Source organism: Salarias fasciatus, chromosome 12, assembly GCF_902148845.1.
Source record: "Salarias fasciatus chromosome 12, fSalaFa1.1, whole genome shotgun sequence".
Taxonomy (NCBI): Eukaryota; Metazoa; Chordata; class Actinopteri; order Blenniiformes; family Blenniidae; genus Salarias; species Salarias fasciatus.
In genome coordinates, this window is record NC_043756.1 from 71611 (window position 1) to 84237 (window position 12627).

Here is a 12627-nt window from a genome sequence, read left to right on the forward strand (position 1 = left end):
GCTGCTGGACAGTCCTCGGTCCTCCTGCTGCTGCACAGTCCTCTGTCCTCCTGCTGCTGGACAGTCCTCTGTCCTCCTGCTGCTGGACAGTCCTTGGTCCTCCTGCTGCTGGACAGTCCTCTGTCCTCCTGCTGCTGGACAGTCCTCTGTCCTCCTGCTGCTGGTCAGTCCTCTGTCCTCCTGCTGCTGGTCAGTCCTCTGTCCTCCTGCTGCTGGTCAGTCCTCTGTCCTCCTGCTGCTGGTCAGTCCTCTGTCCTCCTGCTGCTGGACTTGTCTGCTGCCTTTGACACCATGAACCATAAAATCCTCCTCTCCTCACTCTCTGACTTCGGCATCTCAGGTTGTGTCCTGTTGTGGTCCAGGTCCACCTCACAGGCAGGACCTTCAGAGTGTCATGGCGAGGGGAGGTGTCAAGGTCACATGGCCTATCAACAGGGGTCCCTCAGGGGTCGGTGCTTGGTCCCTTACTCTTCTCTCAAGAAGATGTTTGCAGTTCAGAGATCTTCTTCTTCTTCTTTGGAGTGGGAGGCGACCAACAACTTAGGTGCACAGCGCCACCTACTGTGACTCTTGGTGAATGTACTTCAGTTTACTTCCAGATCACGTATTCACTTCAGAGATCTGTAAAATCGCAACAGCATGTATTTTGCAACACCGGGCTGTCGTGGAGGAGAGGCGTGAGCAGACCACGAGGAAATATTGGTGAAACTAATGAGTTTTTGGACGATTAAAGCCGTTTTGGGAGCCGGCGCCACACATGCCCCTTTGGCTAACAGTATATGATGTCTGCAGCTTGACTTTGGATCTAAATTTCTCCTGAACCACTTATCGGATCAGAAAACATTTCTGGGTAAGTATATTGTTCTACTTCGTTCTATAAACACATTGAAAACTGTTTAAACCGAACTTATCCTTTAATTTTATCAGGTCGGAAGTTGGCGCTCTGCTCTGGGGAGAGCTTGCCCAACAATCAAGCTACATGTGAGCCACGGTTCAGTTCTAGTTGCCCTTCTGAAGGGCCATGTAATACACTTGCTATCTTTCTTAAGGTTAGCTGGTGGGGTTGCCTGATCTTGTCGCGGAGGGCTGTCATAGTGTCAGTGTTGGTGAATACAGGTACGTATCGGCAATAAGTCTCATCCTCTCATCCAGTCTCAGCTGATCTACAAGTATTTGACACTTGAAGAGTTAGGCGGCTCGAGCTCAAACTCGGAGGGATCAGGGTGAATGAACCTAGGAATGGTGGGTTGAGGAACCCTATATATATAGCCTCACTGGGAGGAGGAGTGTTCACTGGGTGCTCAGGAGAATGCATTCCAGGGGCCATGCTGGTGGATGACAGGGCAGAGTGGGTTTGCATAGGAACCACATATGTTGGGCTGGTGTAGGTTGGAAGAGGACGTGAAGGGCGCCAGGCTGGTTGGGTAGGGTACCAAGGCCGACTCTCCCTTTATGAGGCAGAGTATACTTGAGATTGATGTGGAGCTGTAAAGGGAGGTTTGTTGGTTAGATATGCAGCATCAGGAACAGGGTGTTGTTGCTGGCTACGGATAAACTGCAGTCCAGCCACTGTAAGGTTGCTTAGGCTTTTATGTAGCTTCTCATGTTGTCGAGGAGGAGGACAAGATTGGATCTGGATCCTGGATCCTCCACCTCTTGTTGAGGTGGAGGATCCAGCCATTCCTCATTATCATTTGCATCTGGTGTTATGGCAACTGCACCTGCACTGGCTCCCACCATGCTGACTGCTTTAGAATGGTGATTGTGGTATTGGGAAGTAGCCCACTGGCTGAGTGTCTTTTCGCATGGAGTGGGCCTCTTCCGTCAATGCTTTGATTTCACGGCATGCCATGTTAAGCTCCTCTATACCTTCATGTAACTCCCGTCTTGACTGGAACAGCCGGGGGGGGGGGGGTTGTGGATGGCTTTAAATGCATACAGAAGAATCTTGATCCGAATTTGACAGGTAGCCAATGGAGCTGCTGGAGGGCGGGGGTGATGTGGTGAGACCATGGGGTTTTGGTGATGATGGAGCTGCTGAGTTCTGGACCAGGTGCAGTTGGTGGAGGGATTTGTGGGGGACACCAAAGAGGAGTGAGTTGCAGTAGTCGAGGCAGGAGGTGACGAGGCTGTGAACCAGGATGGCAGTGGTCTGAGGGTTGAGAGAGGGGTGAGACCGAGTGATGTTATTAATGTGGAAGTGGAAAGAAAGTGAGCTGTGGAGGACGACACCCAGACTCTAACCTGAGGGGAGGGGGACACTGTGGAGTTGTCCACTGTGAGGGAAAACCTGTCAGATTTAGATAGTGTGGACTTGGTGCCAACAAGAAGGAATTCTGTTTTATCTCTGTTTAATTTCAGAAAATTTGAGGTGAACCAGGATTTGATTTCCGAGATGCAGAGGGTGAGGGAGGAGGAGGAGAGTGGAGTTAGGTTTGGTGGAGAGATAGAGCTGGGTGTCGTCCACGTAGCAGAGAAAATTAATACCATGTTTACACCTGGGCGGTGTCCCACATTGTCCCTCAGAATCATACCCCTTGTCTTCGATTGGAATCATTAGCAGGTGGTCACCCTACCATGATCTTAGTTATACTGAATGAAAATAAGGACAAACTGGAGTGTGGAAATTCTAGACCTGTAAGTGTCCTTAAAGTGGACCTATTATGCTATTTTTCAGTCATGTCATATAGGTCACAGACACCTAAAAACATAGTACATAAGTTTTTTTGCCCCAAATGTGTCCTGTGTTCGGAGTTTGAGGGTCTAAAAAGTGGCTCTGAGGAGCCTTCTTCAGAACAGCCTGTTTTTGACAGCCTATTTTCCGTGATGAACTTGAACGCATCTGGCCACGGCCACCTCGTAAATTTACTGTCGTTAAGAAAGCACCTTACAGGAAGTTACACCGGAAGTTTCAAAATAAAACGCAATGCACGACCTCACGGACGTAAACTTTTTTCCTATATGTTGTTATTCCGCCGCCTCGGGAGGAGAGGATCAGCTGAACAGGGTCCAGACAGCAGCAAACGCAGAAATTACTGTTTTTATATAGGATGAAAAATACAAAAGTAACTATTGGATAAAGAAAAGCTCTCATTTGAGATCAAAACATAAACCGTGAACTCATCCTTGCTGGAAGTCTATAAATTACAGATCAATGTGGCTGGACGAGCAGAGCGACCTCGCAGAAGCGAAATGAGGTGTTTTTTTATTTTCTGTTCATATCATGTGTTGTTGGTGTGACATCGAGAGCAGAGAGCCTCTCAGAGGAGCAGCCCTCTTCATCCGGACGGCGCTGCCGGTGTGTGTTGACTTTGCGCCCCGGGCGCAGTGCGCCTCCGCTGGGCTCCGGAGCTTCGCAGCCTCCCGGCGAGGAGAAGAGCGGCCCAGCGGCCGGGCGAGCCGTGCGTCTCCGCCGGCTTCGGGACCAGCTTCCGTGGAGCAGCTCCGGGCCGTTTACCCAATCGGCCCCAACTCGGCCCTGGAAGTCAGACGCCCGGGCGCCGTCACAGCCGCGGCCGACTCAAAGAGCCTCTCTGCTGGGGAGAGGAGCTCCGCTACGTTCCCATCCCAGCTAACTGTGGCTAAGCTAGCAAAAACTGTCAGCTGGTCAGCTGACCCACCTGAAGACGGTGGAGGAGCTGACTTTATGAAAACACTGGCGATGGATGAGAAAACACAGGCGAAATGAGCGACCTGTCCGGGAACGGGGGCCGGCCAAAGGCTGGATTCTCTTCCGGGGGGGAGTGGTGTTCCTCTTCATGACGTCGAGAAGAGGAAGATTTCAGAACCGCGTGTTTGAGTGTATATTTTCTTAAAAGTGGAGCCACAATTGTGACTGAATTTTTCACTTCTGGGGGATCATACAGAGGCTCTGGGAGGCAACATGACTGTAAAGACTCCTTTTTAAAGTGAATTTTGCATAATATGACTCCTTTAATGTGGACTATAAGCTGTTTACCTCCATTTTATCTCGTAGGTTGGAAAGCATATCACCAGAGATAATCAGTCTGGATCAGACAGGATTTATAAAACAGGCAGGCAATCGACAATAGAAGACAGACTTTACACATTGTTGATCATGTAATTCGGGAGACGCCACCCTTAGGTGCTCATGGATGGTAGAACCAAAAAGACAGAAAAACCTTTGTCTGACGAGCAGAAAAAAAGGAAACGGGAGTGGGACGCTCTCTGCACGTGGGGGTGGGGGTGATGTGGAGAACATGTACGACAGTGAGCATTCACAGGAGACCAGTAGGGGGAGCGCGAGAGCAAAAGTTGCATAGTTCTGCTTAAAGTTAAACCTGCGAAAGCACATCAGGTTTTAAAATGAAACATAAAAATGTCAATTAAATTAAACATAGGTGCATTTATTTCACTCAACATCTCACAGAGTTCACTTTTTTGAGTGTAGTTAACTAGTGGCACAAAATGTTTTCCACTAGTTTGCTTTTGAGAAAAAAATGTATGCACTGCTAGTTCATTTTTCTGAACATTTTTGCTAGTTTACTAGATTTACATAATGCACAAACACATTAACGTGTAACACCAAAAGCAGTGGCCACAGAGTCGCTTCAAGTTGACATGTACAATTTTGAAATGGCACCAGTTGTAGCATGTAAATTCACAATAGACCCTAACTACGTAAGCACTGTTCTTTTCACGTGAACATCTTCAAACCGAGATGCAGTCTGGAGTTAACATGCTGCATTTCTTGAGGGAACACGTTCACTAGTGAACTAGTGCAAATGAAGCAGGCGGGATAAGAACAAAATCCTAAGTTTTCATTTGTTGTTATGTTTCATTTTGGAGGAAGCCTAGGAAGCCTCAGTGCACGCTCCTCCTTGAATCATTAATTTTGTTTCTGTAACTAATTAACTAATTCTTCGCTTTCCTTGCACTGGTACGCTAGTATACACTATCAGCCCTACTAAGTTGACAAGCACAGACTAGTGACCTTAATTCATGATTGAGTGATTGATTAGTTAATGCGTCTGAGTTTTTGCAAGTCACAAGTGAACTGGTGTGCATTTTTGACTTGTGATATCAAGGCTGCATAATTATTACTCACTTGGCTTTCCGTAGTACCTTGAACATTCTGTGTGACGAGGGGTGTGACGAGATCTTACAAGATTAAATCACAACGATATATTTCTCGTTTAGATGTAAAGCTGTCTGGCAGGCAGAAGGCAGAGGCCTATCAGACTGTAAGCACACCTAACAGAGCGGACACCTTGTCAAGTGTGGACAACGGACTAGTTTTTCTGGCAAATTCCGGTCTGAGCAGACAAAAAACGGTCAAGATACAGTTTTTAAGTCCGTCTCCCAGCGTCTTGCAGAAGCTCCTGTTGTTATTTGGCTTAATAAAGCTTCATCTTCTTGTGTTGCATTTGTTTACAGAGCGCAGGATGTGGAGCTCCGTCTTCTTCTCCAGTGCATTTCTGTGGCAGAGTTACAGCGCCACCTAAAGGCCTGTCATATGAACAATACGTGAACTGAACATGATGTCCTGTGGGTGCAGACAAACTTAAGCCCCAAATTATTCATATTCAGGGAACATTTAGGCTCAAAATTACTTTTATTCAACCAGAATTTTACTTTATATTCATTTACTGATACAGGTATTTTTTTTAAAGTTAATAAGATGATCTACACGAAGCGTCACGAAGCGGTGCTGTTATTTACTTTTGAACAAAAAGTGGCATGTCCAGAATTGTTCATGCCATTCTCAATAATTATTACAAAAGCCTTCACTTGCTATTACAACAATCAAACACACCCTGTAATCACTGAGCAGCTTGTTTCATGCTTCCAATGGTGTTTTTGACCATTCATTTTCAGCAATGAGCTCCAACTGTTTTGTTTTAAAGATGTCCTCCATTTAGTCCTATAGTATGTCCTGCTAAAGAGACACCTGTCTCCAGGGGATACTACCACTTGGATTTTAGGGTGTCCCCTCATTAGAGCTGTGCACAAAATGCACCTGTATTGTTTTGTATCTCTTAAATAAAAAAGGTCTCTTTTTCCATTCATATATTTTATGTCATTTTAGTTTTCTTAAAAGTAAAGTGGAAATCTTGCCTCATCTCATGATCGTGACCCCAACATTGTGCCTTGTCACACCCCTGATGTCTCTGCTTTGTGCTTCAGTAAGAGATAAAGCACAACAAAGCTTTTTTTAATGTTTTAAGTGTATTTTCACGTTGCTGCATCTGTGCTGTGAGATGAGTCCACAGCTGCTTATGTTGTGTAGCACTGGTCTACAAGGCTGCCACTGCTCCTGCACAAGTCCAGCGAGTTTGACCAGTTGCAGTTCCTCCCATCCCATTAGCCTCCTCTCTCAGGCTCTCCGAAGGAGCCTTGTTCGTTATCCATAATAGAAATATGATATCTGAAATATTTACAACAACAAGGACAGCACAGTGCTTCAATAAGACATGAGATAAAACAGCCTGCTTTCAGCTTTTAACTTTCAGGATCCAGCAGATCTGAATCAGTTCTTTCCACAGTTCAATAAGCAGGAAAATACAGTTTGAAATTAATTTTGTTTCTATTCTGGCACTGATGTACATAATGCATCAGTACATGTGTTCAATTAAAAAAGTTCTCACTGAATGAAACATTAAAGGCTGACGGTCTTCATGTGGGTTAGTTGAAGGCAGAATAGCTGGACTTAATTGGGGTTGGGGGGGGGGGGGGGGGGTGGGGGGTTGAATGTGGTGGTGGTAGGGACTTTCAGAGGCAGGGGCCACGATTCCGCCACCCCCAGACACTGGCCCCTGTCTGGTAGTGTAACTGTTCTATCCAAACAACGGTGACATGGGGCAACAGGTAAAGCCCATATACCATTAGCACTTACACAAATGTGGGTATTTTTGAATAACATTTTGATGAACAATACAACTTTATCAGCTGATGACATTTGGGGGAATCAGGGTCTATGACCTTGACACTTTCAGAGCCTTTGTGAGCAGTCTGGAGGATCACATCCAGGTTCTCATATTTGTGTTTGAGCTACATACACCAGATTTTATGCACCCACTCTAAGAAAGCCTGTGCTGTGAATGTCAACCCTCTTAGTGCTCAGAGACCCGAGCGCTGTCCCAGACAAACCACTGACCAACCCGAATGAGCAGCTCCTCAAAGCATAGCCGGGTTTAAAGTGTTCTACTAAATTCCCTTCAAATTTAAATTTCTCGTATTAAAAGGGAAAATTTTATATCAGAGCCTGGATTTGTTCACTCTTAAACTAGACTAATGTCTTTCTAAAATGTTATTTCTGATTAAAACGTTTTTGTTGTTTGCAAAGTAAAATTGTTCTGTATTATTGAACTGATTTTTTTTTTTTTTTTGTAATTAATGAAATGATCTAAACTGAAACTAAATTATCTGTTTTTGAAGATCTGATCATAGGCTGTGATGATATTCATGATCATGTTTTTATCGCAAACTCTGTTTATCATGGATCACTCAGTTTTGGATGGAAAAGCTGTATAGATCCAGGTGAAGTATTTACTCCACATGACTTATCAAACTCCTGAGGAGGTGATTTTTGTCATTACAAATTCACTCATCCAATCCAATATTGTTTAGTTGGCCTTTTGCAAAATCCCACCCCAAATGGTCACTGTCCAATCACACAAAATAGCAACCGTTACTATGTAAACAATGACCATCAAGCTGCGGACCTCCTACAAACTAAATGGTGAAGCAATGTGCCTAATCAGGCAGTAGTAGTGTCCTTTCCCTTCCCAAAACCGAAGATAACAGTAGTGGTGCTAACAGTGTGGAAGATCCCACTCCCAGTTAAATGTCACCAAAATAAACAAGCATACATACGTCTGCTCCAGGATAAGGCTAGGCTACGCTAACGCCATAGTATGCACGTTTATATGAACAGAAATTCGAGTTAGAAAAGAAGCTACCCAGGGGTAATATTTGGGTTTTTAGAAACCGTAATATGAGCATTTTCGGGTTTTTGCACGTGTTTACATGGCTGTACGCAACCGGGTTATTGCAAATATTCTGGTTAAGAAAGAGTTACTGCCTGCATGTAAATGTACTGAGTGATAGCTCGCCAGCACAGCTATATGAGCAAATATGCAAAACTCGATCTCAAAGTTATGGTTGCTATTAGCAAATACAATATATCACTAGTATATACAACTATCATATCAATTTAAATATGTCAGTCAGCGTCCTCCTGAAGCATACAGCTGTCCCAATCTACAGTTACAGGCTTTATTAGTCTTGGGGTACCTGTAAGATTAGCTAACCGTAACCCTCTTATGGAGGATGTTCACACTGACAAACTTATTTTAACACTAGGCTAACATAAGAGAACTGACCCAACAGTGCAAGTGCATGACTGCTCCACAAGGCAGAGGCCATGGAGTTTGTATGAGTTTCCCATTGACTGGTATCGTTTCTTATTGCGATATTTTGGATACACCCCTCCACTGCATATTGTAACCCCTTCTGCCTCAATCTGGAGGATATTGCTCTGGTATTACACCAAAAAGAGTCACTGAAATGCAATGCTATGCTTCTGCCTGCCACGACACTGCAATGGTAGTCTGTTGAGGCTTGTTGGGCTGGCAACAGTAACTTGTGGGGCACAGTTTTTTGCTTAAGGTCATTCCTAATTAAAAGTGTAATTTCCAAATTTAAAAATGCATAAACTCCAAAGAAAAGTCAAAAAAGCAGAGAGTTGTTGGAGGCTACAGGTTATTGACCAAATATGCAGGCATATTAACAGTGTTTCTGTGTATTTCTGCATACATTGTTCTTCTCACCCCCAAATGCTTCTTTAAGTTGGAAAGTCAGGATGTTGATAGCAGAGCTTCACTGTGATGTTGAGCCTGTTTCCAGATGTAAAGTCAAAACCATGTTGCTTTATTATCAAGTGATGAATGTGTGTTCAAGGCTCTGCAGGTGTTTCACCTCTCACCGCGCCGCACTGTAGATTTGTTTGCTGTAGGTCTTTTCGGATCTCAAAGTATAAATTCTTTGAATTAAAACACTGTTATATTTCACATTTATTCTCTGTATTCTGATGGATTACATTTACATGTTTTAATAGTCTTTGCATAGCACTAATGCATATAATCTTTTACTCTCCAAGCCTGCACTTCACATATAAAGGCAGCAAGCAGGGTTTCTTTGGTAATTCTTATGGACACATTAAACACACATCACCCAATCTGCAATGTTTATCAACCAGGTTATTTCCTTTTTTCAATGGGCCATGGAGGGACAACGCATCCCCCCTTAACACTGCGTTTGTCATGAGTGTGTCCTCTTAGGATCAGTGGCAGCCTGACTGTGAATCAGGGGTTTGACTCAGGTGTGTTGGAGCATAGAGATGACACACACACACACACCTAAAATCAAGATACAAGTTTTGATAGTGAGCACAGATATGCAGGTGGAAGAGACATTTATTGATTAATTTATTTTTATTGACTCGCATGCCCATCTTTCCCATCCTTCTCCTGGTTTCTTTGAATGAACTCACCACATCAATTAATCTTAAACTCACACTTTGCAACTACAGACCACCTCTCATCCACCCCCTCTTTATTGTGATGAAAATAGTAATAAAGGTGTACAACAGCAGGTCCTAGGTGTTACTTTTACTGTCCTCCACGGGAACAGTCCGATCTCTGTTCATGTTGAGAATTTTATATATAGCTCTTGCTCCACATGTTGGCTGTCATCTCTCCCATTGTCTTGTCACCTTCAACTCCATCATTGCAGCCAATCAGCTAGTTTCATCGTCCCCTCTTCCCTTGCTCAAAGATTTCTTGAGGATTAATTAGAAGATCCCAGTTTTTGAGGATGCCAGCCTGGGATGAAGCTTGAACTAGAGCTTACCTGATTATTAAGGACGTTAATGCTGTTCGCCAAAAGTCCTCACAGGTATGTGATACTGAGTGATTGCATGAGCGTGTGAGAGTGAGAGACAATGGGAGAGTCAGTGAGCCGGAGTTTAAAGGCATGAGAAGATTGTGCAGAGTGGCAGACAGAGAGATGGAGGGAGGACCTGCCCACTCCTCTGCCAGGCAGCTCTGCAGCTCCAGACAATGCTCCGACCTGCCATCTGGCCTGCACAGGAAGTGGAGGAGCATGGTGGGAGCACTGAGGACTCTTCACTGGCTGGGAGCAAGAGGAGGAGGAGGAGGTGGCGCTGTGAGTTTGCTGTTATTTTTAGTATCTCCTCCCTCCCAGTGCTGAGCTAATCCGCTGCTGCACAGGCTTATCCAGATTGGAGGGAAGGCTACAGAGGGAGGGGAAGGTTTAGCCAGCACTCCCGTGGGAAATCTGATTTTTTATTTATTTTTGCAATGCGGTCTAAACTGTGCAGTGTGAACCAGACCATGCTTGAGGGGGTCTTTGCTAATCGAGGGGTTTGGTAAAGGGAACTGGGTGACTTCCTGCTGCTCTGCTCACTGGAGAGCTTGGCCAGCGTCCTCTGCTTTCAGCTATGAGTCTGGAGTGGCTTCCGACCAGCTGCTGTGCCAGCTCCCCCAGCTGGCATCATTACAGGGATGCCAAGACGGGAAAGGTTGGAGCCTCACGTGGCTTTGGGGAAGGGGCAGGCGGCGGTGGCGGCAGTGAGGGGGCCCAGATCCAGCTGAGGGGCCTGGACACTGAACAGCTGAAAGGCAGCCTGGTGGTCCTGTATGCACCTGCTGGGAACTCCTGTCTTCTCCAATTGGTGGGAATGGTATGGCTGAATGAGTGGATGGATCACTATGGATGGGGTGTATGCTATACTAACTGCTCATACTGCTGCTTAACGTAAGGCTTTATGACTGTTATCAAATGGGCAAAAGACGCAGAGGAAAATTTTTATGGAGTAATATAGAGTCACTATTATACTTTGAGGGTAGTGTGATAGACAACGACTTTGAATGGCCATCAAAGTGTCTGTGGCAAATGGAAAAAAAAATGGGTGTATTAGGACACTTTTCTGAGACATTGCGGTTGAATCATATTGACGTCATGGCTCTGTTATGCAAAGGCAATTGTTATTATTCTGAAACTGATGTGATGCAAAACTAAATGTACAATACACTTCTCCATTTAAAGCTCTGTCATTCTGTATATGCTGGCTGCACAGTGCTTATAAATGTGTTTGACTTTAGTGCAGCCAATCTTTTTGTGTTTTATATGTTATGCATGTTGATATGATAATGATGTACTTGAAAATATAGTGTAGTGCATAGACTTAACTGTAATACATTGATGTTCTGCCTGACAAGCAACAGCAGTGACATGGAACCACAAATACATTATCATGCTGTAATGTTTCTATGTATGAGAAATCATACATAGAAACATTACAAAGCATATATATATATATAAATACTTTAAAAAATGTTTGCGTGTTCACCTGATATCATTCGATCCTAAAACTAGAATTTGGCACTCAGAGAGCGCAGACCTTGGCCACAGGTCAAATCAGTCACCAAGCCATGCCGCATGCCCCCTGTCGGCGGGCCTGCCCAACCATGTGAAAGACTCCCTATCTCTCAATGATAAAGAATCGTTTAAAAAATTCCTGGATCAAGACAGTGATCTGCATCATCACCAAAATTTAATGGATTCTAAGTTAGCCCAAGACCCACCTTTCCACAAAGTTTCATTGCAATCCGTCCATAACCTTTTCCGTAATGTTGCTAACAAACAAATCAACAAACCGCCATGATTCCATAACCTCCTGGCAGAGGTAACAAGAGTTTAGAGTAAACACACATGGACCTGACACTGCTCTGACTGTTTTTCAAAGTGGATTTGACTGTTACGGTATAGTGTAGGATGTCAGCGACGACTTGTGTCTTCATTGCAGTTCTCACAGTTGTGTTCATGCTAAAATTTGCCCAGTATTTGTTGCATTAGTGATGTGTGGCCCGTCGTTTTCATTGCACTCCTTTTGCTGATAATGCTCTGTCCGACACGTGCTTATACCATCAAGATCAGATGGTATGAGGCTGCACCTGACTTTGGACCTTGCATGGTTGGCCACTCGTCCTCAGTTTTGTTACTTTTAGCTGGTGTGTTCTTCCCTTTTCGTTTCAGTCCACGGACTGTGTTTATTTAGATTTTGCTAATGAATGAAATTAAAAAGTATTATGGAGTTGTGGGATCAATTTTCATTTTTATGCTGTGGACTCATTGGAGCCGTGCTCCGTTGTATTTTTGGGACCACAGTGGTGTCTTTTCTGTGATCTCCCATTGCTGGAAACGAGTCATATATAAGTTGCACTAACAAAGAAATTAGTCACTTTATCTTCAAGTGTGAGATGAAGCAGCTCATCTTTGGCTCTGTTGGGTAAAACCACTGTATGACAGATCAGTGACTACCTGCCTAGCATCTAGTCTGTCCTCAGTACATCACAGCCTGGCTTTCACACCAGTGGTCACATCCCATTGTTATTCTTGTTCTGCTTCACTGAGCATAACTTATCCCCAGAGCGTCTCACTACACCATCTTGCGGTACACAGTGACAGTATGAAATGGACTTTGGCTTGTCCAGCTCAAATAGTTTACTCCATATCTTTGTGCTCGTGTCATGCATGTAGTTTGTTAAATTATTTTACTTCTTTTTTATGTTTTTCTTCAAA